Source organism: Vigna unguiculata, chromosome 9 (assembly GCF_037176805.1).
Source record: "Vigna unguiculata cultivar grain cowpea cultivar isolate G323 ecotype 2 chromosome 9, ASM3717680v1, whole genome shotgun sequence".
Classification (NCBI taxonomy): domain Eukaryota; kingdom Viridiplantae; phylum Streptophyta; class Magnoliopsida; order Fabales; family Fabaceae; genus Vigna; species Vigna unguiculata.
Genome location: NC_140800.1, coordinates 30,592,981 through 30,600,000, shown reverse-complemented (window position 1 = coordinate 30,600,000; position 7,020 = coordinate 30,592,981).

Sequence of the window (7,020 nt, the reverse complement as noted above, 5' to 3'; positions counted from 1 at the left end):
GGCGTTAGCCGGCGAGTTTTGTAGTCTTGGGACAATTATGAACTATGGTTCATATTGGGAACTCCACCTGGCGTTACGGAGTGTGGTCCGTGACAAGTTTCCCGCACGTGTTCTATAAGTTGTGGCTTGTAGGTGGAGGCAGCAAAGGGTATCTTGAGGTTATCATCTAAAGACGTAGAACACAGGTAACATGGTGTTGGCCATGTGGTATGGAATCAAAGGATAGAATTCCTTTGGTGTGTTTGTATTTATATATATATATATATATATATATATATATATATATATATATATATATGGCTGGGCAAAATATACCAAATTGCACTACGCTACCAAAAACTACACTTAACTAAAAAATAGTTCGTCTGAACTACACTGAATTGAAAAATAGTTCACACGAACTGAATTGAACTGTTTTGTTTTCTAATAAACTGAACTGAATTGCACTGTACTGAACTACACTGCACTATAATATGAACTGGACTGAACTGTTATAAACTGAACTCTTTTATGAACTGCACTACGTTTAAACTGAACTGCACTATTTTTTAACTGAACTACATATTTTTAAACTAAATTACACTACTTTTGAACTTAACTACACCGGTTTTGAATCGAATTACACTAATTTTGAACTGAATTACACTAATTTTGAACTGAATGATACTATTTTTTGAACTGAATTGCACTATTTTTTAACCAAACTATACTATTTTTGAACCAAATTGCACTAATTTTGAATCAAATTGTACTAATTTTGAACTAAATTGTACTAATTTTGAACCAAACTTCTCTATTTTTGAACCGAATTGCAGTATTTTTTAATCGAATTGTACTGTTTTTAAATTGAATTACACTATTTTTGAATTAAACTGCACTAATTTTGAATTGAACTACATTATTTTTTAACTGAACTGGTTGTGAATTGTTTTTGAATTTCTTAACTAAATTATTTTATTAAATATTGCATTCAATTAAAAAACTAGAAAAGGTAGTACTTACCCACTTCATTCACAATATATGTTTCTTACAAACTAAAAAAAACAAAGACATAAAACTAAGTAGATAGGAAAATTTTGTCTCTAGTCACGAATACATCTTCAAATAAAAAAAAAACTAAGAAAACATAAAAAATAATACATCTTCAAATATAAGTTGCATTATAAAATACAACTTATTAACAAATCTTCAATCATCAAAATTGATAGCACTTGAAAGTTCCATTTTATCTTAAAAGGTTATCTTAAAAAAAATCATATTTTTTAATCATTTCATTTATACAACTATTTTCCTTATTTTAGTTTTTCAACAAATCAATACAAATTGTTGATTAAAAATATGACTTTGGTTTCAACATCTCTTTGTGAAAATAATAATAGAAAATTCCATGAAATAATAAAGAAACTAATACTAATATTTTTTTATACAAATAATGTCAATTTTTTTGCTATTTTTTATGTTTGTATTTTCTAAAATTATAATTACCTGTGTTTACTAATAAAGAAATACTTATAAAAAATGAAAAATATTAAGAATGAAATACAATGATATATTTCTCTAATCATCCATTATTATTTTTTTAATTGATGGAATTGAAAAATGTTTACCAAAAAATGAAAAAAATGGAATATGGTTGATGGAATTTAAAACTAGATACTTATCTTGATTCGGCGTGTATGGGTTGGAGAAAAAAAAAAGGACGACATCACTTTTGAATTGGAAAAAAATAGTTTAGGTTATAATGAGTTAATTGAAGTGCACTTGCATTAGTTTAGTTTTTTAAAACTGATCTATAATATAGTTTGGTTTAATTTTCACTTTAAAACAGTTTAGTAAATTTAGTTTAATTTAGTACAGTTAATTGATAATTTGGTACAATTCAGTTAACTTTGCCTACCCTATATATATATGTGTGTGTGTGTGTGTGTGTGTGTGTGTGTGTGTGTGTGTGTGTGTGTGTGTGTGTGTGTGTGTGTGTGTGTGTGTGTGTGTGTGTGTGTGTGTGTTTATATATACTATTAGCTCACCATATCTACTTATGTTTGGCGATGATTGTGTAATGCATTACACGGGAGCAGATGATGTTGCAGGTGGTGCTGGTGAGGCATAACATTGGAGAGAGGGTTAGCTGGGAAAAGCTTTTACTGGAGTTTTATCATTATCTTTTTTATTAACTTTGTAAATAATGTTTTAGTGATTTATGAATTCGGATATGGTATTGGAGTTTTATAAGTTATGGATTTTTGGATAATTTCTTATGTAATAAATGTTTTAAAATTTCACGCGTTTTTGGGAAATGAAGTATAATAAGTGATGTTTTCATCATATTTCTTAATTTTATTATTTAAATTAGTAATATATGACCGGTATGTTATAGTAAGATCCTCATTCTCTTCAATTCTCGTTCTCATAATGTAAAGCTCCATCTTTTGTCTATATTCCTCTATTGTCATAGACCTTTGTTGGAGCCTTTGGAGTTTGTCCAAGAGCTCTCTTTTGTAATAGGAGGGAACATGACGGGCATGAAGGGCTTCTTTAATATCAAACCAATAGTCAATTTCGAGAAGCCCTTTTCTCCTTCTTTGGAGGACTAAGGAAGTCCACCAATTTAGAGCATGCCCTTGAAAATTAAAGGTAGCTAGAGACACATGCCTCTCTTCCTCCACAACATGGCTTTCAAAAATTTGTTCAACCTTTGCTACCCAATCAAGAAATTCCTCAACATTGTCTCTTCCATGAAAGGGGGTAATTCTATCCTAACTTCTTTAGGATGAGGAGGTATGCACCTTTGCATTCTCACATGAGGCGATTGTCTAATGTTGAGGCGCTCATCTTCCTCCTCTTCATCTTCATACTCCTACCTCGAAGAAGCACGAGAAGGTCTAGAAGAGGCACGAGGATTACGGTTGGGAGGGGTAAGTTGATTAGTTATTAGTTGAAGATTGGCTTGCATGGAAGCCATTTGAATTTTGAGGTCCCTAACCTCTTGAGAGAGATTATTTAGGACTCTAGGATCAACCTCAACCTCCTCATCACCACTTGTGTGGAGGATGGTTTCATCAACATATGGAGAAGGAGAGAATAAGACGGAAATGGAAGCGAAACACAAGAATGGATCCAAAACCTTACCCAAACCGGGAGGAAGGATGCATCAAGGCTAGGATGGCTCTAGATACAACTTGATGAACCTTCTTGCATCAAAATGGAGAAGAGGTGATCCATCGAAGTAGCGGAAATGCAGTTGGAATTGAGGAGTGGAGTCAAGCTTGAAGGCTCTTGAAGATATGAAGGTGAAATGGAGATGAAGCCTAGAAGAGAAGTCTATTCTAGGGAAGGGGGTTAGAGGAGTTTTTGGTAGAAAACTAGTCTAGCAAGTGACTCTTGAGGCAATAGATGGAGTGATCTTAACAACAAGTCTATTACCATTCAAAAGTAACCAAATACAAGAGTAAGAATGCCTCATTTATAGGATGAATGGCGGACCTTAATGTAATGAAATGCAACATCAAATGTAATGGAAATGTAGCTTGGAGAAGAAACTCTAATGATGTTCGTGTGATGCAAAGTAGTGAGGGATCTAGAGCCATGTGTCCACTCACATTATCCATGCCTTGCTCCATGTGAAACATGCACACCAAGCCTTGCACTAGGCTGAAAAATGCGCTCCAAGCTTTGCACAAGCATGAGATGTACGATCCAAACTTGTCCTCCAAGCTAGTCTCGACCAAGGTTATTAATTGGGCTTGAATTAGCCTAATTTGAAGGCTAAACATCAAAGTACTTTAGCATTTTATTCTACAAAGCATGACCTAACATTTAGCCCAAAATAAGTCTATTCTAATGCTCCAACATGCATCCTCTCATATTTTGATATCTTTTTTAGCCCATGACAATAACATATGAAGCCCATGATGATTTTGATCCTCTTGAGAAAAGTCCATTTGAATCTTTATAAGCATGCCTCTTGTTATTGGGCCTTTGAATGGGCTTGGGCCTTGAGATGTATGTGGGCCTAGAGTTGGGTCCATGATGGACTCATCATGTTTTCATTAAGGTCTAAAAGAAGAAATGATAGCAATAAAGATGAAGAGGACAAAAATGATGATAATAATAATAAGGCTTAATTACTCGGATCATACCCATTTTGGTTCGAAATTTTCAAAATGGTACCCACTTTGAACTTTGTTTCAATTTAGTACCCTATTTTGATTATTGCATCAATGTAGTACCCTCTGTTAAGTCTTCACAAACGCCGTTAACTACCTTGCCACGTGTTAGCCTCTGAATTTTTTATTTTTTTTTAATTTTTTTAATTTTTTTTTTTTGAATTTTAAAAAAAAAATTGCCACGTGTCAAATCCTTGATGTGACACGTGGCATTGTTAGTGACACGTGGCAAGGTATCGCCACGTGGCAAGGTACTTGCCAAGTGTCATTGTCTTCATTTCAACTTAGTCCCCATATATGTCTATTTGTTTCAATTTAGTACCCATATATGTTTATTTGTTTCAATTTAGCACCCAATTTATTTGTTTGAATTTTATTCAAATATATATTTTTTTTTAAATGGAGAAATATTGTATCTCTTTTAAGACAAAATTTATTATTTATATAAATGTTATTTTGATATTTGTTACTAAAAATGAGTTATAAAATTAAGTATTGAAATTTATATTAAAGTTAATGGTAAAAGTCATGAATAACATATTTATAAGTCATTTTTAATAACAAATATAAATATAACATTTATATAAATAATAAATTTGGTCTTAAGGGAGACACAATATTTCTCTATTTTGTAAAAAAATATTCAGATAAAATTGAAACAAATAAATTGGGTACTAAATTGAAACTAATAAACATATATGGGTACTAAATTGAAACAAATAGACACATGTGAGGACTAAGTTGAAATGAAGACAATGATACTTGCCAGGTACCTTGCCACGTGGCGATACTTTGTCACGTGTCACATCAAGGATTTGACACGTGGCAAAATGTTTTTTTTTAAAAAAAAAATTCAAAAAAATTCAAAAAAAATTAGAAAATTAAAAAATCCAGAGGCTGACACGTGGCAAGGTAGTTAACGCCGTTTGTGAAGACTTAACAGAGGGTACTACATTGATGCAATAATCAAAATTGGGTACTAAATTGAGACAAAGTTCAAAGTGGGTACCATTTTGAAATTTTTGAACCAAAAAGGGTCTGATCCGAGTAATTAAGCCTAATAATAATAAACAACCATTTCGTTGCATTCTTCCTTACATATTCAACATGACTAGTGATGGTAAATAAACCTGCCCCGTGGGTATTATCCGAACTCATCCATGTTGTGACCGAAAATCCTCGCATTAACTGAGTATGAGTATAGATATGGATAATACCCAATTTTTTCAATTGGGTATGGAGATGAGGATTGGTGTGTGTGTGTGTGTGTGTGTGTGTGTGTATATATATATATATATATATATATATATATATATATATATATATATATATATATATATATATATATTGCACACTTTCTATTTTTTTTCTTCTAATTGTTTGGTTTGTCATGGAATTCATTCACATTACCAAGGTATTTTTTCTCTTATAACCTTTGGGCAATTATATCTAAATGATGCATGTCAAATAAATATTTTTTATGTCTTACATTTGAATATTTCTATTTTTTTTAATATTTTTATTTATTGTGTATTTTATTTCATATTAGAATGTTTGACTCTCAATTTAAGTGTTCAATAGGATAAACCTTACATTGACTAGATTATATAAAACACTTATCTTCTTTATTCTTTTATTATTATTTTTTTCTCTAACACGCATTTAATAATTTTTTTAGTATTTTTATTTTCTTTATTTTTATCATGTAGAATGTTGTTTTAATATTTTTTATATAATTTTTTTTTCTAACTCATTATCATAAGTGTAATTTACCACCATAATTATATAAATAATTTGGTATTATTATTGATTTGATACCCTAATTTTTTGGATTTGTTCAATTTGGTACTCGAACTTTAGAAATATTCAATTTGGTACCCTAATTTTTTAAACGGGTTCATTTTAGTACCTTTCGTTAAATACTATTTAACATCATTTGGCTTCTATTGAGGTGGCATTGTGCAGCAGAAACGTGGCAGAACAAAAAGGGCATGTTTCTGCTGCACAATGTCACCTCAACAAAAGCCAAACAACGTTAAGTAGTATTTAACAGAAGGTAATAAAATGAATCCATTTAAAAAATTAGGGTACCAAATTGAGCATTCCTAAAGTTCGGGTACCAAATTGAACAAATCCAAAAAATTAGGTTTCCAAATCAGTAATTATACCAAATAATTTTTATTTATTATAATAAATAATTTAATGTAATTACCATAATTTTTTTGTCATCATTCAATATATATTGAAGTTCAAAAGATGAGATATCTATGTTAAATTTCAATCATTATTAATTTAATACTTGTTCTTTATGTAATTTTGATCAGGTGATGTACTATAATTTTTATTAGTATATGTTCTTTATGTAATTTTGATTAGGTGATGTATTATAATTTTTATTAGTATATAAAAAAATATTTTATTAGGATTTAAAAAATTGAAGTAAAGAGACATTTAAAAATTATACCAAATAATTTTTATTTACTATAATAAATAATTTAATGTAATTACCATGATTTTTTTTATCATCATTCAATATAGATTGAAGTTCAAAAGATGAGATATCTATGTTAAATTTCAATCATTATTAGTTTAATATTTATTCTTTATGTAATTTTGATCAAGTGATGTATTATAATTTTTATTAGTATATAAAAAAATATTTTATTAGGATTTAAAAAATTGAAGTAAAGAGACATTTAAAATATTTTTAATTTGAATATTCATTTTCCTTTAATATTTTTTCAAAAATATTTTTAAATTTTATCAACTAGGTTTCATTAATGTTTGCAAATTTAACCATTAAATTTTATTTGGGGTACTCTAATTTGAAATATATACAATTATAATTTCTTTC